The sequence below is a fragment of the Zosterops lateralis genome (assembly GCF_965231275.1).
Source record: "Zosterops lateralis genome assembly, chromosome: 20".
NCBI lineage: Eukaryota > Metazoa > Chordata > Aves > Passeriformes > Zosteropidae > Zosterops > Zosterops lateralis.
In genome coordinates, this window is record NC_139780.1 from 9,513,914 (window position 1) to 9,537,514 (window position 23,601).

At 46.1% G+C, this 23,601-nt stretch overlaps 1 protein-coding gene across 1 annotated transcript in view; it reads left to right on the forward strand.

Annotated features, from left to right (window-relative positions):
* Positions 1-7,136: 7,136 nt before the first annotated feature.
* Positions 7,137-23,601, forward strand: part of BRD3 (bromodomain containing 3) — a 37,644-nt gene continuing 21,179 nt past the window's right edge. The window contains exon 1 of the mRNA XM_083875700.1: positions 7,137-7,999. The gene's annotated coding sequence lies outside the window, so the exon portion shown is untranslated. The remainder of the gene's footprint in view (positions 8,000-23,601) is intronic.

A 23,601-nucleotide genomic window follows, 5' to 3' on the forward strand; every position in this document is an offset into this window, starting at 1 on the left:
TAAAAGCGGCTCTGAGCAGCGCAGGCCCATTCACACCCCAGGCCTGTCTGTAATAGTGACATAGACAATATAGGCGTTTTATAATAATGACTGTATAATGGGTATGATAGCCATAATAATGTCTGTGGGGTGAGGATAGGGCTCTTCTCCCAGGCAGTGGCAGGGTGTGGGGAGCAATCCTCAGGCTCCCTCCGGGGAGGTTCAGGCTGGACATCAGAGGGAATTTCCTCATGGAAAGCCGTGTTAAACGTGGGATCAAGGGGAAACCATTAAACATTGGAGCTGCCCATCCCCGGGGGTGTTCAGGAGGGACAGGACGTGGCACTCGGCAGCGCGATTTCATTGACAGAGCGATGATCAATCAAAGGTTGGGCTCGATGATCCCGGAGGTCTTTCCCAACCCCAGAGGTTCTGTGGCTCTCCGATGCTGATGTTTGAGCCGTTTAACACCGTGCTCCTCTCCTGGGTGAGAGGGGATCTGAGGCAAGGTGGTTTTCTCAGCGTGTTGTCACACAAAAAGCCCTGACTCAGAAAAAGAAATGTTTAATTCACGAGGGCCAAACAGCCCAGTTACAGGCAAACATGTGTTTAAGTGCTTTTCTGGAGAGCAGTGGGTTATTTCTGAACCCACACGTTGCAGTCTGCTTTCAGTTAAGAGGGAAGAAAAGGAGACGTGTGTCATTTATTGGCCCTTTAATACATACAGGAAGATATTTCACTTCCAAAAATTCTAGTGGCAGTTGGGAGAGGAAAAGATGAAAAAACCTGTGGTATGGTGAAGCCAAGGCCCTTCTCCTCCAGCTTGGAATCCTGCAGCAGAAATCTGGAGAATTAGCCCTGCCCTCTAAACTCAGGGAGGTAAAACACAGTTAGAAGAGCTGCACACTCACCAGAACAGTATTAGGAAACAAATCCACTTGAATCCCTGGTGCTGATTCTTCCAGATGGTTTTGGCTTAATGTTTCCAGTCTTTTAAACAACGAATATGAAATAAAATGGGAGCATACAAACCAGCAGGATAATGCTATTTATAGAACTTTCTCGTGGCAGGGTGTTTTTTGTTTCTTTCATGTTGGAGATAAGTTCATATTTTGCCTCTCAGTGTCTACTTTGGGAATTTTTGCCTGGTATTTTTCTATATATGTGGTAAATACATACAAATATATTTATATATGTGCAGAAAATACATATATATGCATGTATAAAAATCCTTATCTGCTCTGAATAATACCTCACTGGAACCTGAAAAATGTAGCCTTGGCTACAAATTAAGTGTAATCCCAAACAACCCCTTAGCCTCTAAGTGTCCTGGATGTTTTTCTAAACTAGTTTAAAGTATGATAAACTCCATTTGGCCAAGTCCCTGATTCCATGCCAGGCTGGGGGTTTGATAGTGTGGAGCTTTCAGAAACAGCATGAGCAGGGGGCATTTCTTTGGGACTGCAGAACAACCCCAGGGCTCTGCAAAGACAAAAATTTGGATTAAATTTCACTTGATGGTTATGAATCATCCGTGAGGGTCTTTCTTGCTCCCCCCTCCCCTTCCAGGCTCCCACAGCTGGGATCAGCAGGATGTGACATCTGTCCAAACTCTGGGAAAGCGTGGGGCTTGGCAGGCTTCTCCCTCAGCAAATCCTTCATTCCCTTTGCTTCCAAACAGCCTGAACTTGGGGCCGTGCCAAGTGCACTGGAAAAGACACCTGCCTGAGGTGTTTGTGGGAGAGCAGCTTCCCATGGTGATGAAAGGGAAAGGAAAAGGGCTCAGATTGGAGGGAAGTGGCTGCCCCCAGAGTTACTGGGGTCCCTTTGGGTGCCTTTCAGGGTGTCAGGAGCCAGAGCCGTGGCTCCTGCCGTGACCAACATGTGTAATTTTGTCCCAGGTCGCACTGACAGCAGAGCTAACCCAGTGCTGCAGAGCTGATCCAGAGGAGTTCATTGGTTGTGGAAAAGCTCCCAGGAACTTCACTACAGCCTGGACCTGCTCTTTAGACCTGCCTGCTGCAAACCAGCTCGTGCTTACGTTGGTAGTGGTGAGTAATCAGACAGGGAGCTTACAAGCTGTGTGAGCCCATGTTTATGTTTTGGCACAATTAGCAATCTCAGCTCGCGTTTTTTATTTGCTTGGGCCCCTCAGCAGACAGAGGAAGTGCAGAACAGACTTGCTGTGTGTTACACTCTGCTCCAGAAATGGAGAGGAAGAGCTCAGGAGAGACCTGCTGCATCTTTAAGGCTTCTAAAGAGCAGCTGATCCCTGACACAGAGCTGTTTCTGGGTGGCTCCTAACATGCTGCTCTGGTTTTTGTTTTTTCTTTTTCCCTAAATCCCAGATACATCACATTCATATGTTTCTTCTGGGATTTAAAAACAAACACTGAACCTTTTCCAGGATGATATTTCTACCTCCCCCACTACGCTCTGAGCCTTGCTTGCATCATCGCCAACATTTGTTCATTTAAAGCTAGGAAATCTTAGCCCAGTGGAGAGCAGGTAGGATTGGAATCATCCTTCCCAGCAAGAGATGTGTACAAACACTTAGTCCAGGCATGAGGGGCCTGTAGAAGTTGAAGAACTCATTTCAATGTAAGATCATTGAACACTGCACATGTCAAACCCTTGTTAGTCAAGACCTGGTAAGAAACATGATTTTGAAGAGCAGGGCAGACTTCCCACAGGGCTGGAATCCTGCAATGTGCTGTGAGGGCATCATTCAGCACAAATTCCCCCCAATGCCAGCCCCAGCCAAGTTAATGCACAGAGGCTGCTGATCTGAGAGCCTCAGCCTGAGTCACACACGTTCTGACTGCCAGACGTGATGACAGCCTGCCTCTCCCAGCCACTTCAACTGGAGCAGCAGGTTCTCAGCACTTGTGTGAATCAGGAGCTTTGTTCTTTGGCTGCAGCCACAGTGAGCGGGCAGTTCAATGCAATTCACTCGCACCCCTGAAATAGTTTCAGTGAAATCTATTTATTGCTCATTGTCATTTACAGATCAAGATGTTTTAAGGCGTTACTGTTTGGTTAGAGGATCTCCGTGCCATTCTCTCCAGTCTTTGTGAGGGGGCAGGAGGAGAAGTAGGGAAACACAGAGGGATCCTTTAGGGCTTTGGCCTGCTGAAGTCTGGCATGTTCCAGTGTCTCTTGGTTTCAACTGCCAGCTCAGTAGCACACACTATTCACAGCCTTGCTTACCTGTGCAAATCACTGTAGTCACAGCAGGTGCTGGCTCCCCACATCACACTGAATGTCCAACAAAACCATTCAGATGCAGATGATTTCAAAAGGAACGTTTTTAACTATGGCCAAAGATACGTAGCCATGTTGGCTGGGCAGTTTCTTTTCCAGTCCTAAATTCTGTGGTCATGTCCTTTTCTTCTTTCTCACAACAGTTTAGGCCTTTGCTTTTTCCATGCATATAAATCTTAGCCCAATGTTCCCCAGTCTCCAGCTCCTCCAAATAAAGCTTTCTGCTCTCTCCTGGTATGACACATCATAGTCAGACAGAAGATTCTGTGGGCTCTTCATGCCCTGCCTGTCCATTGCAGTGGAAGCACTCTGTCTGAACTTCACTGGTTTGAGAACTTGCAATCTGGAAGAACTTTATTTAAATCTACTCTGGACCCTCCACTGGGTATTGGCTGACTCTAGGCCACCATTCAGACAACAAACAAAACTCCTCTGTGCAGATGAACACTTACAAGATCCTTCAGGTGTTGGTTTGCTCAATTCTTTCCTGTCTTCCCTTCAAACAGCACAATGCTGTGCCTTTGGGGGCTTGTAGACATCCTGGCTCCTGGCTTCCCAGTCTGGGGGCTTTGCTCACCCTTTTCCAGATGAAGAGGGAACACTGAAGATCCAAAAGCCCTGCAGGCACTGACATTCCCAAGAGTGAGGAGACAGGGTGGCCTCACCAACTGGTGTGTCCAGGCTCTCAGAACTACAAAGAATGAGTCAGAAGAGCTGAATCCCAACTCTGCCTCTGCCCATGATTCTCTGCATCATCATGTTCCCTCTCAGCTTCCTCAGCTGAAAAACAGGAGTCATAATATTTCCTTACCTGCAAAAGCTGTTAGGAAGATTATTGCATTGTTGTGAATTCCACAGATGAAAGGTACTACAGAAGAACAAACTGCAATTATTGTTTCAAACCTCTGCCCTAATCCTGTCATCCTTAACTTACTGAATAACACTTACTCAATCGAGGAAATCCTGCCACTACACTGAAGATGATCATTGGAAAAGATGACTCTCTGTTGTAATAAGAGCATTTATCCCCTTGTGTTCAACACCCTTCTGTCTGACACCAGAGTGATCTGACTCATATAATCTCCCCTGGCAGTGGGGAACTGTGGATTTGATGGTGGAACAGGCACAGGTGAAAATCAGAAGCTTGCAGGAAGTACCTATTTCAAAGATCAGAAAAAATGGTGTTCCCAGCAGTCCCTGATTCCTGCTAAATACTGTTGGGTGGTCACACAATCCACTGAGTGAGGCCCATCCTCCCAAAACTGATCTGTCCTATAAAGTATCTCCTTTTCTGCTTCCATCCACTCTTGGTTTCAAACCACTCAACACTCCATGAGCAGAGAGGCAAAAAGTGCCAGTACTTAACAGCCCTGAAAACCACTCTGGTTTTGCACAAAGAACATTTTTCTCATTGAAGCCTGTGCACAGAACTTCTGAGAGGGATGTAGGTACCACTGGGCATTACAGGTTAAAAGTACTGCAACAGCCAGGAATAAATACATGGCAGGGGTTCATTAACAAGGCACTAATTGGGTAACTGGAGGTGCAGCATGAAAGACCACAGAGGCCAATTGAGAAGCTTTGAGTGACTCTAGGATGCTCCCGTGAGCTTGGGGAGCAAGAGGAAGTAAAGAGCTGCTGCTGTAGGTTTGTGTTTTGTGGAAAAGCTGCTGTTAAAGGTGTCTCAGAAGAGGCAGCCTGTTACATCTTGTGTATGAAACTGTGTGACAAAATCAGTTCAGAATTTAATTTAAAGATTATGACTCTCTTTTCCTCGGTTGAAGTGCTTTTACTTTGGCTTTGGTAACTCGAGCTTAAATTGTTCTGATTTGATTTCACTGTACCTCCTAAGGGGCTTATTCAAACTGAGTCAGCCTGTGCCTGTTTGGCTAAACCATTATCTAAACTCACTGTCTTGCATAAAGAAGGCTTTAGGGATCCCAAAATACGTTTGCTTTCCTAATCCCTTGGAGGATGCGCTGGGGTTCTTCAAGCACAAGTCTGCAGACCTACAGGTAGGTGTGTGAGTGATTGCTGTGTTCCAGGTTGAAAGCTGATAGTGGTGAAATCTCTGGGGACAGTTTCCCACGTGAATTGTTTTGCCTGCTCAGCCTGCTGCATAACGAACATGACAATTTGGGATGGAACTCTCTTACACCCACCCTGGGTGAGATAAGGCAGGATAAGGTGTAATTGGAGACTCCTTTTGGGTTGCAGTTTTGATGCACCCTCCATCGTCATGCTCCTGACAGTGGATTTGCAGAGAGGATCAAACTCCAATACTGAACTTGTGCATGTTCACTGTGAGGTGAGTGCTCTGCTAGCTTGGAGAGTTTTATGCTCTCAGAGTTTCTGCTCTCTGGCTTCTCTTGTCGCTGCCTTTCTGCCTGCACTCCCCAGTTTCTCTTTCCTCTGCTGTTGCACTCTGTGTCTGTTGCTGGGGTTGCTGAACACTTTGCATTAGGAGACCCCTGTTCAGTTCCTTGTGGCTCTGCCAAGTCTTAAATTGCAGCCAACACTTCTTTTGTTGCATGACTTTGTCTTCAACTAAAATATAAATACTTTCAACAGCCAAGCTTTCAGATTATGATTTAGCTGAAAAGGAGTCTTTAGAGTGCAAGGAGTCCATTTCTCCAAGTGCTCATAATGAACACTCAGCCCATTTCTCCCTGTCCCCTCCCTTGGAAAGCTTCAGCTGCCAACTTTTCCCAGCCCCTATGCCTAGAGCTGCAGCAGTTTTCATTTAGGGGCTCTTCGGTCATGCTCATGGATTTGGTGTCTGTGTATGTTTTAGGGCATTCAGGAATTCCTACTCTGGTTATCCGTGTGGCTCAGGTACATCCTGGAGAACTGCCCTGGTTCCCTTCAGCTCTCAGATGCTTTGATACACTTGTGGTCTTTTAGATTGCCTTGAAAATGGGTTTAGAGCAGAACAATGGCAAAAAGTGCTCAAAATCCAGTCCTTCCCCCTACTCCCAGGGCTCTGGACTTCAGGTCACTTGTGGGCAGGGCAGAGTTCAGGTGGTGTTTCAAAGGAATTTCCGCTCTTTTTGGCAACTAGGTTTGTGGGCACCACAGTGAAGTGTGGTGGTTCTCCTTAAGAATTCCTAGAATTTACTTTTTTCTTACTGCTTGCATGCTTTGTGCCCCTGCAGAGACCATGTGGGGAGGTGACTTTGGGGTACACCTGATGGTCAAGTCAAAGGGGTCAGCTGGCAGGAGGCAAGTCTCACACAGAGAGAGTTGGTGCAGATACACCAAATGCTGCCTTAGTAAATGTATCCAAAAGTGGTGAGCAAGTTTCTGGTTCCTGAATTTGCCCAACCCTTGAAGCTGAGTGCCAAAAAGCCCTTTTTTGGGGGAGATTGGCTAAGGCATGTGCACAATTTTGGTTCCATCCTGAGGCAGCTGCAAGCATGGCTCAATGGAATTCTCTAAAGCCTGTACAGTCTTTCTGATTATATCATACCTCTGGAGAAATTTCAGTCCCGTTGGTCGTGTTTTTCTAAAGCTAATGTTCTGGAAATAAGGTCTTTTAGTAAAACTGCCTTCACTTTATGGTTACAATAAACTGACTTATTAATTGGCATCAGCATGTGGCTGTCTGAAGCAGCAGCGTGGCAGCCTCTGCTGGCACACATGTCCACAGAGAAATCCTCTCACTCTGCCTTATTCCATATTGGCACTCAAACCTTCCCCTCATTTATTTTCCAGTAGTTCTATTATATTTTTTTTCTGCGGCAATTCAGTCATATTTTGGCTTATAACAAATTTTGTTTTGTTTTAACTTCTGTTTGCAGTTGTGGATTTGCTTTAGGACATGGGCTGTGTGGGTCTGTTACTTGGAAGTGTTTTTAACAGCGCTGATGTTTGTTGATGCTTTTATGGTGGTGTGCTGGTAAAATTCACATTGTTTTTATTGTATACATTAGATTAATTTCTGTTGTTTTCAGCAGTTGACAGTGTTATGAAATGCACCAACCAGTGCAAACTGCATCGGGCTGTGGGTTTTCTTGATGGATTTTATTTTTTTTTTGGCCGCTCACTACTCCAGCGTGCATCGGCGGCGGGCTATTTTTATTGCAGCTCGTATTAGTTGTTGCGTAATAAATGCGAGAGCGCATTACCCAATACAAACCGCGATTAAAAAAAAAAAAAAAAAAAAAAAAAAAAAACAACAAAAAAACCCCACAGACACGCACAAAAAGGGGGCGAGAGCGGTTGTGATTTCCAGCTCGGCCTCCCGTGGCTCCCACTCGCGTTTGCAGCCGCACTTTTCAGGCTTTGCTCGCCCCCCTCGGCAGGCGCGACGCGGGCGGACGGGGGAAGCCGGGATTTTCCCCGGCCATGTCTGTCCGGGGGACACCCGCCCGCCGCCGCCCCGGCCCGGCTCCGTGCGGCCGCTGCCCCGTCCCCGGGCCCCGGCGGGCGCTTCCCGCGGGGGGACACGGCGCGGGGCGGCCCCGCTGCCCGCTGACCGGGCCATCACCCCTGCCGTTCCCGTCCCCTGCCCGCCGCTCCGGGGAGGGCGCGGGGGGCCGGGGGGCGCCCGCGGCCTTATGGGATTTGTAGTTCGGGCTGAGGCCGCCGCGTCTCGCCCGGCCAGGCCCGGGACTACGGTGCCCACACGGCCTTGCGGCCCGGCGCATGAGCGCTCGGGCGCTGTAGCGCATCTATTATACTGCCTTGCCGAGGATAAAAAGAAGAGCAACTGGAGGGACTGTAAGGCAAACGTTGCTGGAGCTGCCGGGGCAAAGTAATCTATTTAATCTTTCCCTTTATTTGTTAGATGCTTGGGTGTGCATTGCTAGCACTGGGCCATGGTTTCTGGAGGGAGGGGGGCCGGGGAAGAAGGGGGAGGAAAGCAAAACCCACTTGGGAAAGGCCAATGCTGATTTTTTTATTTTTTTTTTCTCCCTTCTCTCTTCCTCTGCTCCTTCTTGTTGCGAGAGCCCCGCGTCGCTCCCCTCGGCCCCGCAGCCTTTGTGCGCCGCCACAATTGTAACAAAGCGCGGCGGGGCTGGCTGCAGCCTGGCCATTGATTTCCTCCCGGCCCCGCCGCTCCTGCCCACCCTTTTCTTCTTCTGCCGCTTCTTCTCCATCTTCTGCTCCCCCTCCCCTTCTCGCCGAGCGCCCGAAGACGCCCCGGCCGGGCGCAGCCGCGGCCCCGCCGAGCCCCGCGCCCCAACGCAGGACGGCCTTTTCTTTCTCTTCTTTTTTTTTTTTTTTTTTTTTTTTTTTTTTTTTTTTTTTTTTTTGGCTTTTTCTTCTTCTTCCCCCTCTCTCTCTCTCTCTCGGCTCGCTTTCCCTCGCTCGCTCTCTCTGTGCCCGCCATCTTTTGAAGGGGAAAATTAGGGGCGAGGAAAAAGGAGGGCTTGCAGGCAGGCGCTCTTGAAAACAAGGGGAAAAAAAGAAAGAGGAGAAAAAAAAAAAAAAAAAAAAGAGGGAGGGAAGAAAAAAAAAATTATTTAAAAAATAGCGCGGAGGAGAAAGGGAGGGGGGACTAGGCAGCTTCCAGCCCCGGGTCCCGGTCGTGTCGGGCGCGGAGCGGAGCCCGGCGGCCGCCCCAGCCCTGGGCCAGCGCCCGCCCGGCCCGGCCATTTCCCCGGCCATTTCCCCGGGCCCGCCGCCGGCCCGCGAGCCGGGAAAGGTCTGGGCAGGCAGCGGGCGATGGGCTGCAAAGTGCGCCTTTCGCCTGTTGTCCGTGTCCGCATGCATTTATTTGTGTCTGTGTTGTGTGTGTGTGTACCCAGCTGCTCCGCTCGTGTAAATATCCGGTGTTTACCAAACTTTCGCAAATAAATGGAAACCCGAGGGTTCGCCGCCTAAACTCGATATGCTTTCTAGGTGTAAAAAGAAACGCAGATCGCAGATTTATATATAGAAGTGTCGCGCTATAAATAATGCTACCGATAATAAAATGTAAAACTTCAAAACTCAGCCGTCCTTCTCCTCCGTTTATACTTGTTGTTTGGGTTTGGCCGCCTCCCTGGGCGCTGGGGATAGAGCATTATTTGTAGCCTGCTTGGTTTCACTTTCAAACAAAGCTGTAGTGTTCAGGTCGCGGGGCTGTGTGTGTCTTTACGTGGTTGGGTCTCGCAGGGTGTTAATTCAGAACGTGTTTTCCTCCACAATTGGCTTTTGACAACGTGGAGAATGCGTTCTGTCAGGTTCGGGACAAATGTTCTGTGACAGTCCCAGAGTGTGGATATTTTTTTCGGTTGATTTCTTCAGAGGCCAAAAGTTACTAAAATAAACTTGTTTGGATGAGCAAATGGCTTCACTAATATTTCAAACTTTTATATGTCGGGTTTGGGTTTTTTTAACATCTTAAGTTCCCTGACACTGGTAAATAATAGGTTAGGAGCTGACATAATTAACAAAGCACACCTGCTGTTCCTTGCTGGGAATAGAGAAGCACGTTTTTAATATGCTTGTTAATATTTTTAATGTGTACAGTGTGAGTGTACTGCGGGGGGGTGTGTCTATATGAAACTGGAAGTTTAGTTTTAAAGCTGAAACTGTTGTCTTTAATTCACACAGTGCTAAGCCAAGGTATTAGAGGGGACTTGGTGACTGCCATATGTGCTGCAGGATCTGGGTGACAAGTGCAGATTAAATATGCATCGATCAAAACAAACAAGAAGTCCCCAAAGCAGTTTGGTTGCTTTACAAGCAGAAAAAGCCACGATCTGTATTGCTTACAACTCCCTAAGTGCCTGAGTGTTCTGTGAATGCAGGTCCTGCCTCCTGATCTCCAGATCACAGCGCTGGCAGACTGCTGGGTGTCTCATTTTTTTTTTAGCACAGAAGTTTGGGGAGTTTTTAATAATGCCCTGGGAGGCTCCTGCTGAAACAGAGTAACTCCAGACCTCAAAGCCTTCCTTTTTGGAAAGAAGAAATGCTAAGATTGTGTATTTCTTTCTTCTTTAGTCTGCGCTGGATAAAAATACTCACTCATGCTTATTTAGTGTTTTGAGACAATGTTTAATAAAAGGGTTGGGCAGGGGGTAACAGTCTTATACAATGTTCAGCACAAGCTTGATTGCAATATTGTCTCTTCAGTGCTGAGACAGTAGCTATTGCAGCAAAAGGCTTTTTACTTGTACTGACCTATGCATGCAGAGTTTAAATTAAGAAAGAATGCACGTGCAATGTGGAGTGTCTGAGGGTTGTTTTCAAAGCTGACTCTGGAGTGTTCTGTTATCTTCAAATAAAAACCAGGCTTCTGGAAATAAAACTGGTGTCGTTTAAGCATTGAACTGCTTACAAAAACTTCAGTTCTTGTCATTTAAAAAGTATTTAGAGGAAAAGCATGTTGAAGTGTGGGTTCCAGCTCAGTAAGTGTGCTGGGCAGCCTTGCCCTTGCACTATCTGTCTTTAAAGAAGGCTGATTCTGTTATTAGTCAGTGTCTGCAAATGCAAATGTTTGTGGGCTTGTTTCTTTGCACTGCTGTGTACAACGACTTAAATGACAGCTCTTAATAATCTTGCAAAAGGCTTCTTGACTGAGATAAGAACTGTGTGTTTAAAACCCATCTCTTAAGATGGAGTGAGTCTAATGGGGGTGTTTGATATCCCCAAACCCCACTTGCAGGCCAGGGCTCCAGCCTGCCTGGCCTCAGGGTCTCTCCCTGTGAGGCTGAAGGCAGCACTGGGCTGGGGCTTCCTAGAGTTTTCCCAGGCACATCTTGGTGCCCGTTGTGAATGGTGCTGTTTAATATTTACCATTTCCCTTCGAGGGGAGGCACTTGTGCAGTGGGGTGTGGGTTTCCAGCCAAGCCCTGCTGCACTCCTAGAATCTCACTCCTCCTCCGGGGAGTAATCTGGGAGCCTGATCGCTCTTGTTGACAGCACAAACAACTCGGGAGTCAAATCCCTCTCCTCGGCAGCAGCTGAGTGATGTACTGAGGTCTCATATTTCAAAGGCTTAATTACTTTTACAAAATATATTACTCTATCTACTTTGGTAAGCTATCAGGTGCTTTCAGCACAGACAGAACTACACTTTGCTAAATAAATGAACAAAGAGTGTTTTGCATCTCGACGTTGTTGATTGTTTTTCTCTTTAATCCTGGTTGCTCCTTCTTTGCTAATTTGCAAAATTCATTAATCCTCAGTGGGTTTCCCAATCATTACCATGAGCCATATGTTTTGTTTTGTTGTGTTGGTTTTCTTGAGTTTTGTTTTGTTTTATTTCCATTTGCCACATTATTCTTTAGTAATAGCCCAGGAGCCCGTTGTAAGCAGCGGAGTTCTGGGAGTTGGGAGGGAGCCATTGTGTGCCCTGCTGCTCACTGAGCTGTCAGGACATTTTTGGAAGGATCTGTGCATCTCCTGCTTTTCATTCCATGGGATCTTACTGCGACATCAGGGTTGTTTTGTCAATCACTAGTTCTTGTTGGAGGTGAAAAACTTCCTGTGGCACACAAACTCTTTAACCCACTTGTTGCTAAAGCCAGTGTTGGAAGGAGGTAAATCCTTCTGGAGAGCAGTGCAGGAATTCTCTGTGATGTGCTGTGTTTTCTAGTAGTCCTTTTCCCTTCTTCTTGATAAGATACTGACTGAAGAAATGACTTACCTCTATTTTGGGTTCTTTTTGCACCTTTCCAGGCCTTGGTCTCTTTTCAGCAGATGTTGTCATATTTGGAGGTGTTTCAGCAGCATGGATAACCTGGTCAGTGGAGTTTTCCCCCTCTTTCCTGGGAGCAGGGCTTTCTGCTCTCCACCAGCATTGCAACAGGTGTAGCAAAGACAATTTGAGGTGAAATTTCTGTGCTTGAGGGACCAATCTGGAACAAATTTCCCTGTCTGCACTGATCCCATTTACTGTCAAACTTTGAGATTTAGGCTTGGATGTGATTGACACCAGTCCGCTTTGGGAATGATCCTGTTTGCTCCTGCCTTTCCTTTAAAAAGAGAGAAGCAGGGACAGGAAAGGATTGCTGTTCCACTCTTGAAGTTTACACTTGGAGAACTTTCCTGACACAGCTGCTGTGACATGCGTATAGAGCATGCCCTGCCCAGATGTACAGGCTGAGATGTTCTTCATTGTGACTGTAACCAAAGCCCACCTGTATTGAAGAAAATGCAGGTTTCTCCTTCTGGTGCTTTGTCTTTTCAAGTGCTCAGCTCCTCCTTGTGTAACATCACAGAGGGTGCCTGGTTGGGGGTCTCCCTTTCTCAAAACCCATCGATATGGCCATGCTGAGATAAATCTGTTTTCTGAAACTGCCCCAGTCCATTGGTTTGGCTATAAGCAAGTGCAGAATTTGCAGTCCAGAGCTTTTTGCTGGGAGGGGCTGTAAGATGTAGTTGCCTTTTTGCTTACCAAGGCTGGTTTAGGACCAGTGTTGTGCTGTGAGCTGTAGTGAAAGTGATAAACTGAGCACACGTGTGTAAGAATTGTCTGAGTTTAGTGGAGAATGCTGTTCCTTCCTGGAAAGCATTGCTTTTTGCTGTTCCTTCCTGGAAAGCACTGCTTTTTACAGCTTTTCTCTTGCTGCTACAGCCCTGCTCAGGATCTGTGAAATAATGTTGAAGTGCAGCTCTTCAATGAAAAGAGAGGGAATGTTCCTTCAGGTTTCCTCGGGAGGAAGCGCTTGCCTGAGTGGGAGTATTATGGATCAGCCAGTGTGCTGAAAGTATATTCCTTTCCTGGGCAGAAACAAGCCACATGGGAATCAACTGGGATACTTGTGTCCACACTGTCATGGTCATGTTTCCTTGCGCTTGAGCTTCATCCATATGCAGGAGCTCTGAGCAGCTTAGGGCTTGTGTGCTCCAAGCCGTGGGTGCTCTCAGCAGGAGTTGTGCTCCTCCTGGCAGGAGCCTGTCCTCCTGTCCATCTGCCCTCAGCACTGTTCCCTGGGGTCTGAGGCAGTAGGCAGCACTTTCCCCCTTTTTCCTGAATCAGCAGCCTCTGCTCCCTGCATAGGGAGGGGTGAGAGACTTTAAGACCCAAATTTTTCCTTTTCTCGCAGACTGGGGATTTAATTCAAATGCAGAAACTCAGAAACTGCTTTGATGCTCTCTGAGGGAGTGACAGCAGCTTAACTACCACAGTTTGTTCACACCTCAGCTGACCTGGAACTTCCTTGCATAGCTGAGCGAGTTTATGGATCTACCCAACCTTGGCAAAATCACTTCTCATCGGAAGTAGTAGTCCCCATTGAGCCTTTTGTACTTGTGTGGCTGTGTTTGCTTTAAGTTAACACATGGAGTTATTCCGGGACAATGTGCTTGTTCAAACACAGGGCACTTCAATTGCTTTGGGAACAGATAAAGCCAAGCTAGTGGGAGTGTGCACAGGGGATGAGTGGTGGTCTTAAATGGGAGGGTGACTGGTGAAACAAGTGGTTGCTCTGCCTGCAGAGCTGCAATAATTCCCTTGGTGTGTGGGGGCTCTTACCCTGCCCCATTAGCAGGTCTAACGTTACTGTGGCTCAGCTAACAAGCAGTATATTTATGTCAGGGTAATTCAATCCCTTTAATTTCATCCTTCATCCCCTTAAACCGACTTGATTGTCGTGTATTGATTTTAGGTGGACTTTGCATGGGAAAGGTGCAGTGCTGTAGTTGTAAACCCAGAATGTGATTTAAACCAGTGGCAGCTCATCCGTTTTTACTACACTTGTAATGTTTTGTATCCTGAAATGAATCTGTTCTCTTTCAAAATAGTAACTTGAATCATTTAAATACATGAAAACAAATTCAAAAGTTAAGTAGGAGAAAATGTTGGGGCACAAGAAGTGTGCAGGGGAGGTTGTTGATGAAGATATTTTCTCTAATGAATCACTTTGGTTCTGCTCTGTACAGTGAAAGGCTTCAAACAAGTTAACAGATGGGTCTGGGTCTGTTTATTAGAAGTCTGTCGATGTTTACATGGAGCTGCCCCTAAGGAGAACATCTGTAGCACTTGTAAATCATATTAATAATGCTGATATATGGCCTTGCAGAACTGGTGGTGTAAGGGAAAATTGCAGTGTAGATTCTTAGCTCCACAGAGCAGGAAACAACCTTTTAAATAGGTAATACAGAGGAATTAAGTGCTATTTGCAAGGGCTCTGTATTTTATACTTTGCTCAGAGTGCTTTCTGTACTAAGTTTCATAAAGAGGAGGTGACCTCCTTGTTTCTGTAGCCTCTTAAACTCAACTGGAGGTGGAATTTGACTGTGTCTAACCCCCTCCCTAACAGGTGTCACTAAGGACCTTTTGGGTGCTGTGGTTTATCTTTTAGAAATGTTTTTAAAGACTGCTGCAGTGTGGGCAAAGGGATAGAGCAGATGGCAGATTTAGCTTTGCACTTTCTTCCAGTGACAAGGAGTGTTATACTTAGTCAAGAAGTTGTTTCCAGAAACCCCAGTGATGGTATTTGAAACACCCTGTGAATACAGGTTCCTCTGTGCTTTTGCTTCTTTTTTTTTCCTCTTTCTTTAAAATTTGGTGGAACCGTAACACTGAGAAGGAGTTAATCTATACGTGAGTGGGAAAAGGCTAATGACTTTAATTGCAGATGGCAGTGGAAATATTGATATCCTCATTTTCCAAGTGGGGGATAAGCAGCCTGCAGCCTGGGGTGTCAGAACTGTCAGCAGGCTGGCTCGTAGTGGGAGTTTTTGTAATTCTGTGCAGGTACAGCAGACGCCTGGAGATGCTCTGCCCAGCAGGGAAGTAGTTGAGCTCTTGTGGCTTTTTCTTTTCCTTTTTTTAGATTTTTCTTCAAAAAAGCTTTTTGTCCAATAATCTCTCCTTTTTGGAAATCAAAGTGCAGAAAAAGAAACAATCATGGCAGAACCTGTTGTGGAAAGGTTCTGTGGCATTTATTCACTGTATGCTGAATCAAATGGAGTGAGTTTGAGGCTTTTCCTTATGCTGTAAAAGTACACAGAGCAGCATATGCTGATTAAAAAGAGGAAGGGCTGACTTTTTCAGGACTCAGATGTTTTACTGTGCAGATCACATCCTTTAAAAAGCAGAAAATGAGGGTGTAGACGTACAATAATCCCATTAGGAGTTCTGGACCCTGCGTGGGTGTTGCCACATTCTGTTTGACTGTATGTACCTAAAAGCTGCTGCTGTGCATGGATTGGCTGAAACTTGAGACAGGGCCAGAGTGTAGGGGGAGGTTTTTGTTCTTATTTCAGTTAGTTTGGTTGGTTTTTAATAATTTAACTGAAATACAGTTGTGTTAACCTGAAATTGGCAAAACCATTTGCTGGAGTCACAGGATGAGTGGTCAGGAGCGTCACTGTTGGAGAAGTTGTGCTTTGGGGAAGGGAGGCTGGAAAGGAAAAGGGGAAATGTGGGAAATCAGGAGGCAGAGCCTTGGAGGAGATGGGTTATGATGCTTTAGCCTGTAGTTCAGAAAAGTAGTCTGTGTGTGATCCAGCATTTAACAGCAGCCTGTGGTCAATCACGTTTTCAAACTGCATGAAACAGAGAGCTTTCACTTCTGTCTCCTCACTCTATTCATCCCTCCTTTATTTTCCTGACTTTCTCTATATTTTACTTTCTCCCAGAGGGTGTAGGATAGCTGCCTGTTTCCTCTTGCAGTTTATCTGTTCAGTAGCATTTATATCTGTTTCTGTCCACCAGTTTTGTTTCTTGAAGGAATACAAGCAGAAGCAGCCCCAGGCTGACTTGTGCTGAAGCCACTGAGTATCAGGTTAAGATTATTCAGCATTATCATCCAGTTCTGAAATGATTAACAGCCTCAGCCTGCTGCTTGTCACTGGGGTGGTGTGTCCAGGATGGACCTGTGGCTGCTGCACTTTTAGCTGGGTGGTTTCTTCTTAACAGCTCTCAGCAAGTGAGATTTTTGTCTTTTGCTCCATACGCTGTGGCAGCTCCATTTTCTGATGGCTGGGCAAGCAGAAATTGAGATTTACTGCCACTGAGATCTGTTCCAAGCAAGTTCAGGCTGAAGGAACATCAGCTTGTCACACAGTTTGTTTCCCACTTTCAGAGCAGTTGGTGATGCTGACGTGAAGGATGATTAGAAAGGGTCACTGTGGTTCAAACCCAGGCGATGAAATGGATTTATAGTTCTGGTTGTTCTCGAAGTGTGGATTTGAATGCTAAACCAGAGGTGAGCAGAAGTGGAAGAGTAGATTGTGTCCCTCTGTGAAGCTTAAAGTGATGGTAATTCCAGAAACACAGAGAGATGGAATAACAAAGAAGGCATCCAGCAGACAGCATTTGTGCCAGCTTTGAATTTGCAGAATTGTCCAGCCTGCAGAAGTTGTGACTGAGTCTGTGGAGTCTTTTGCTGTGCCCATTAGCAAACCTTGAATTTGGGCTCACCAACATTTTTTTCAGTCCTTGGCCAACTTAAATGTAAACATAGAGATGTCTCTTCTTGATTAGGTTGCCATTTCTCTTTGTGCTGTTTTAGGAAGTGTGATGGCAGAGGACAGGATTTCCATGCTCCTGCACCCCTTGTCCGTGTGCAGTGGGATTTCTCTTGCTGCAATCCTGCTCTGCTGCAGGGAGAGGATGCTTCTCCAGGGCTGGGGGCACTGAGTCCCTCAGCTCTCCCAGCTGTTGTTACTGAGACAGTGGCAGCACACACACATCTGATCAGTCTGACAAGAGTCTCCAGCCCCAGATATGCAGCACTGAACCTCCCTTGTTATTTCACCTCTCTCTAACAGACAGCTGGAAAAGGAATTGACTCAGGTAGAGAAACCACAAAGTGTGCAGAGCTTGAGTTTGTTCCTGCCTGTGTTTAAATCTTCCTTAGAAAGAGATTTACCTTGATTGACCAATTAGTTGTATCTTGCAGGTGATAAATCTGCAAAACCCTCTGTGGTGAAGTGCTGAGCCACAGAGACCTTCCAGCTTAGTGAGAGTGAGGAAAGCTGCTGTGCCCTTTGCAGGGTCAGGCTTGAAGTGGTTCCTGAATCCCACAGGTCTGGGTGCTGGCTGTGCTGTGGTTTGTGCTTCCAGTGTGCCCTCAGCCACAGTCCTGCCTCCCTGAGCTCTCCTGCCCCCTGTGCTGCTCCTGACATGTTGTGAGCATGGATGGAATGTGGCCTTGTGCCAGCACCTTCCCAGGGCTTCCTTTTAGCCTGATGTCCCAGGCTGCAGGGCTGCTGCTGCACAGGGGCTTTTAGGGGGCTGCTGCCACCCCTACAAGTGCTAGGAGTTGCCAAATAATAGGAGATAAGAGAGAAAATCTGCTCTAAGCAGGATCTTTTCCCTGTAAATTTTGGCTGTCTGGTTTCTCCCTGGCTCTGCCTCCCATGAGGTGGTGTGGGTTCAGCCCTGTGGGTCACACAAGGTAATTCCACTGTATCTCCACCTTTCCCCTCTGGGGAAAGATGGCACGAGCAGAGTCTGCCCAGACATGTGGTTATGCCAAACACTTCACTTGCTGTGCCAAATCTCTCTTATGTAAAAGCCCAACATTTTTTTTTTCCATTGCTGTAAAGGTGTAATTATTGTATCTTGTGAGAGGCACAACCACCAGCATTTTCCTGTTAAGCACCTACCCATTCCCATCCTGTTGATTTGGATGTGCAAGCCACCAGCTGCTCCAAGTACTCTGGAACCTGTTCATAGATCTTATTTATTGCAGCTAAGCATTGTTAACTTTTTCATGATAGGCCACCCAGTTAATTTGCTGAAGTACCTCCTGAAGTACAGTTCAGCTTATCTGAGTCCAGACCTCACTGCAGTCAGGTCTTAAAGCTGGCTGAGCTCCTTGAGTCAGGAATCCAACACAGAGTGAGCTCTGTAACCAACCACTTTTCCTTCCTCCTGTAGTCTTTCTAACAAAACTCTGTAACTCAGGACCTTGCACAAAACCAACATAGTCTGAGTTGAAATTTGCCTCTGTGCTTTCAGGGGACCACAAAAAGTGATGGCCAGAGGTCATTCTGTCCTCCCCAATGCAAAGAAAGGTCAACCATGCCTAATTCTTTACTGACCTTGCTCTCTTAAAACCGTTCTCAAAACCAAATTCAAAGCTATGAAAATGAGCTTGGTTAGTGTTAAACATCACTCCCTGCACTTGAAACTGCAGCCTTTAGAAATCAGTTGAGCCCCATCTGATTTGTGTGTGACATGCAGCTAAATTCCTGCCCAGACTTTATCAGAAGTTGCTTCCTTGTGGCATTAGTGATTTGGGGGATAGAAATTGGCCTCAAATTATCAGAGAGTCCATAATTTTATTTGAGGTGCCTCAAATAAATATAATCAGTGTTTATAAGTCTCCAGTGCTTTTAATAAAGTGACTTTTGGGTACCTCTGGGTTTGAAGGCATCTCATGAGAGATCTTACAGCAGCATGATTTGCAGGGGGCAGAGTAGGCATCAAAACTGAAGACCCTTGAAATTACCAGTTACCCCTGACTGATCCCTACCTACTGGTTAGGAACCCACAGGCTCCTTACTGAGGAAACACCTGCTCTTACAATAGCCAAGGAGAGACCAAGGGTGGGAAAGCCATCTGCATAATCTGATGAGTATTAAACCAACCAAGTCAAAAGCCAAGGAACTGACTTAATCTGCTGTGATCTTTCCCCCTCCCTCGTGCAGAGGTGAGCTCAGGACACATTTGCATCTCCCAGTCTCAGGATGTTATTAGGGGAGGTGCTCAAAATAATGTGCATGAAGAGCAAATCTGTGATGTGTGGAATTAATGATTTGGGAGACAGCAAGGACAGCTGAATGGACTTTCAGAGTGCTGCCACAGGGGCACCACAAGCCAAATTCCCAGCTCCTGCCGTGAAGCCAAGTGTAAATCCCAGTGTCTTGAGGGGGTGGCATGTTGTGTGTAGTGTGTCTGTCTGCCAGGGCAGGGTTGGATGAGAAAGAACTCATCTGTCCTCAAGTCTTGCTCTCAAATTGCACATCCCTTGAGTTTGAAGACACCATCCCTGCTGACGTGTTAGTAGGTACTGAAAGCTGTTCCTGTCTGGGGCTGGGAAGGGAAGGCAAAGGAGGAGGAAAATGAGGCATCCACAAGTTTTATCTCCTGAGGAGACTGGAGGAGTGCTGGTGTAGCCCTTTCTACATCCATAGAATGAAATGGGTACAACCCTCATTAATAACCTTACCTGAGTTTGTATTGAGGTTTAGTAATGCTAAACCTCTCCTGCAGAGAAAGTTTGGGCAAGATGACCAAGGCTGGGCTGTTTCTCTGACGTGGGCAGTAGCACATGGGTGGCAAATCTGACCAAACTTCCGACTGTTGGCGAAAAAGAGGCTGAGAATCTGCTTTGGAGACTGCAAGGAGCCAATGTGGGGAAGCAATGCTTGGAGCAGCAGCTTGGAAGACACTGCTCTGTCTGCCCTGCTGGCAAATTTTGGGTCTGGCTGCTGACTGGGGGGCTCTGGGCAAGTCACCTCACCGTGGTGTAAAGTGTGAGTTGTGAGCAGCAGCCCTTTGAGGAAGGAACAGGGTCTTTGTGTGTGTGCACAGTGTGAAATGCCAAGGGACCTTGGTCTCTGCCCAGCCTCTGTGTGCTACTGTAATGTAAATAAAGACGTGCAGATAACAACGAGGTCAAGGAACATCTCTCAAACTTGATAATTTTCCCTGATGGGAAGATTTATTGTGGCTGTTTCTGGCCGGGCTGGAATTGTGCCAGATTTTGATCAGTGTCCAAGTAACCATGCAGAAATGCTCTACCAAGGGAGGGGGAAAACCCAAGGAGTTGTTGGGCTGCCAGGCTGACATAAAGCTCGCTGTAAGTTTGCAATCAAAACAAACCCCATCGGGTCCTGCCCGGGAGCAAAGCATCCGTTAAATGTTGGGCAGTGCCAGAGGAAGTGGCAGAGCCGTTGGCTGGAGCAGCAGGAGAGCTGGCACACTGCACACTCCATGGGGCTTCTGAGCTGCTTTTAAAATAGTCCCCACCACTGCAGACAGGAGAATGTTATCCTGCTAGTGCAGGCAATTATTTACATGTTTTCTCCATGCCAGTTGTGTCTCCACTGACTGACCCTGTGTGAGAGAGTCAGTGGAAGAAAAGGGTTTTTTTCAAAGAAAAACTCCATCCAACCTAGCTGGGTTTTTTGATGCCTGGTTTGCCACACTGAGGTTGCAACTTAGCAAAAAAAAGACTTAAACTCCAGGACTTAAAACCTCCTTTCTTTGAGGTTTTGGGTTTTGTTTTTAATTACTATCTCAGACTGAATAAGAAGGAGAAGCAGCATTCAGTCTCTGTGTATGACAGCACTTTAGGGTGTATTTTAAACTTGCAATATCAAAACTACTTGTGCAGACAGAGAAATCAAGAACAGCTCCTGCTACTTGAGCATTATAGGCCTGAGGAACAGGATAAGTAGTGATTTAAAAATTAAAATTTAAGAAGTTATTAGTGCAGGGCTAAAAGAAGTCTCACCTTAGCCCCTCATGATGTCTGGTTTTGGCAGTCTTTGCTCCAGGCTTGTACAGTACCTAGTACAGTGATGTCCTGGGTCACTGTCCCCAATAGTTTAAGTATGTATTGATTCCAGTGCAGTTTCAGTAGGTGCTGGTGTGCTTAGGCAAGAGCTGTGTAGTTCAATTCTACCTGTAGGTGTGGGACAATTTTTAGGAGCTTATTTTTTGTCTGTGGGTCTACTAAAGTGTCCTCTTGGATGATTTATGTGGTAATGTCAGATGGTCAGGGCTCTTACTTCCTCACTTAATAAATGATGTTTCACATGGCGTAGATTTCTCAGGCATTAATTTATCTTTAATTCAAAGTCATTGCCTTTTGGACATTTGCAAAGCATTTTTACCCTCATCTTCCAGATTCCTCATAGTCCTGCTTTTTACATTCTTAAAAATGAAACCATTTTGAGCCTTAAGGAATGGCTGTAGAAGCAAATCCATAGTTTAAAAAAATTACAAAGTGATCCAGTATCAAAGCAGCTTCCCCAGCAGATGGTGAGGAAGCTGCTGGACCAAGGGTTAAAGGTGCAGTGAGGCACAGGCACATTAAAGCTTTATTTATGGCAGGACAGTAACTTCCAGTGCTGCCAGATAGTCCAGGTAGCTATTTCTGTCTTCTGCAGGATCCAGCAGTGCAGTGCCAGTGCTGCTGGGAGCTTTGGAGCCACTTCTGGCTGTAAAAACCAGTGTGTTGGAGCGTGGAGGTTACAGAGGAGCAGGGAACTGACCAAGTTGGCTGTCATGGTTCTGCCCCTCCTTGTTTTGGTGATGTTCTTAATTAAAATCCTTTCTGAGCTGTGTCACCGATGACTGTTCCATGCTTTTATGTGGACTGTACAAGCCTTGTTTAAGCTTGAGGATCAAAATGGCCCCGTGGAGAGGCAGTGCCTGTCCCAGAGAATTTTCTCTGCTGGGTGGGGACAGAAAGGAGCTCTCACTATCTCCATGGCACAGATGAGGAGCTGTGGGGGGAAGATACTGAAAGCCTTGGCTAAGGTCAGGGAGAAAAAGTCTGAGAGAGGTAGGAACTATGGATCTGTGGTTAGTTGAATTACAGTTCTGGGGTTTAATACAAATTAATTAAAAATCCTTATCAAATTGGAGTTTGAGGACATCAGGAAATTCAAATGAAAAGAGAATCACATTTAGCCTCATGTTATTCAAAGGGAAGACTTAAGTTACACTGCACAGTTTCAAACTTGTGACCCAAATGCTCTCTAACAGTAGGAATTGCTCTCTGTGGGTGTTTTATTTCCCCTCAATCCTTGCACTGGATTCATTTTGTTAATCAAGAAGACAGCAAACAAAATGCTTCAGTGGTGGTCACCAGGGGCCTGCAGCCAGCCTTGCATTCTCTGGGATGATGGATGTTGCTCAGAAACCTGAATCCATGCAGAGAGCTCCCCAGAAGGAGACTGACTGAAACTTCCTAATTATCTTTCTTTTGATTGTTTTTAATTCTTTGTCTATTTACCCCCCTCGATCTGAAGATTGAATTTTGCAATATTTCTGCTGCTGCTTTGACTTGATGGAACACCGGGAGAAAATGCTTCTCCAGTTCCTTTCAACTTTGAAATCCCAAGTAACATTCTAGTTATGAAATTCCGTGTCCAGAGGATGCCAGCATCCCTTTTGGCTGCTTGGTGATCATCCTGTATGATCAGATGAGAGACCAGTCCTTTTGGAACTAAGCTGAATTATCAAAAACAGGGACCAGGAGCCTGATTCCAGAGCTGTACTTAAATCCATGGCACAAGAGAGTCCTCCTGGCATTTTTCTCCATCCTTGGAATATATAGTGACTGTTGTGAATAAATGGTGGCAGCATCAGAACTGGACTTGTCTGTTTCCTGCACAGATAATCACATGTATTCACACAGGGGTTTGGTTTGGGTTTGTAGCAGTTCCCTCCCTCTCTGCTGCAGATCTGTTTGTTTGTACACAGCTATTTTGGTAAAATTTCCCCAAGTTAGGTATGTGTTTACTTTTTGCCTTCATGTAATCAGCAGCTCACAGGACAAGTTGATGTTCTATATTTAGTCCAGATATTCAGTAGAGATGATTAGGGCTGTATTAAAGCAGAGGTTTTTTGGGTTTTCCTAGAATGTCTTCCTGCTTTTTCCTTCCAGTGTTACTGCAGCTTCTGTCCCTGCTCATGTTTCTCTGTTCAACCAAGAAGTGTATGTCAGGGTATTTGTATGGCTTTCTAAACATATTTGAAATAATTTGCCTCTGGAAAGTGATTGTGGTCTGTTTGCCATGAGAAAAGTAGCTGCAGTCCTGATGTGAGCTGAAATATCCAATGTTTATGGAAGATGACATAGCAGAGCTGTTTGCCATATGCTACACAAGGCACAGTGATAGTGGGCTATTTTTACCTCTGCAGTTTGCAGAGGGAAAACTAGAGTACAATAATGCAATTTATGTATTCTCCTCTATTTCAAATGTGCCTTTGAGAGAGAACATGACAGCACTGTCTGAGCCAGGTCATGGGCTATCAGTATAACACCAGTTATTATTTGAGCCTGAATCTCTTAACTTTGGTACAAAACTGGGGTCAAAACCAGTCAGGTGCGCACAGTAAGAGGCATAATAAGAGATTTATGAGATTCAGAGCGCAGATCACTTCAAGTTGGGCTGTTTCTGTTGACACCTTTCACTCACAGCAGTTCACAGCATCTCTCTCTGCCCCTTCTTTCATTTCCCTGGATTGAGGTCCTCTGGCAGCTGTCATCCACCCTTCCTGATGGGATTTCAGGCTGCCCACTGCACCAGGGCAGAGCCCTGTGAGCTGACCCAGTGCCAGGCAGTGTGGCTCTAGAGACAATGCAGTTCAGTTTACATGGAAGCTATGGATTTAGCAGCTTGCATCAGTGCATTCATGGGAGTCTGCATTACATCCTAACTGTATTCCCTGACCAGATTCTTAGGTTGCCCCAAGTGTTTTCTTGACATGAAGGTGCTCTCTGA